Here is a 529-nt window from a genome sequence, read left to right as displayed (position 1 = left end):
GACTACAATATATAGCAATGATAACTTTTAACAGCTACGTTTATACTTTTTTTCCATGCACCAATCAGACTGCCAAGTTATCACTGCATCATGAAAAATATCTTGAAGACATACTTAAAGTATAGCCACAATGGCATTAAATGTATTTGTGCAGAAACAAAACCTAACACATCTACAGATTAATTAACAAGACTGTAACCCAATCTGTAATTCAGCCTCTATCTGAAGCCAATCTCGGCCTTCCTCCCCCCCCTTAAAACCTGGGTAGTTTGATATGAACTGGATGGTGACACCTGGGCACTTGGTAACATACTGGAATTACGTTAAATAAATCAAAAATAATAATTTTGCGCTCTCGGAAAGAAAAAAACAGCACCCTTTCACACACGCTTCACGGCACCTGGAACCACCTGCAATGCTGCCCGTTTGCTGCTGCCGACTTCCCCGTGCCCTCAGTCCCCTCCACCTCACTTGACCCTGGTTGGAAACGTTCCCGAAAGCCCTGGCTCGGACGACGAAGGCGGCGGCA

This window comes from Charadrius vociferus, unplaced genomic scaffold (assembly GCF_000708025.1).
Source record: "Charadrius vociferus isolate BGI_N301 unplaced genomic scaffold, ASM70802v2 scaffold340, whole genome shotgun sequence".
NCBI classification, from domain to species: domain Eukaryota; kingdom Metazoa; phylum Chordata; class Aves; order Charadriiformes; family Charadriidae; genus Charadrius; species Charadrius vociferus.
This window is presented reverse-complemented; position numbering follows the sequence as displayed.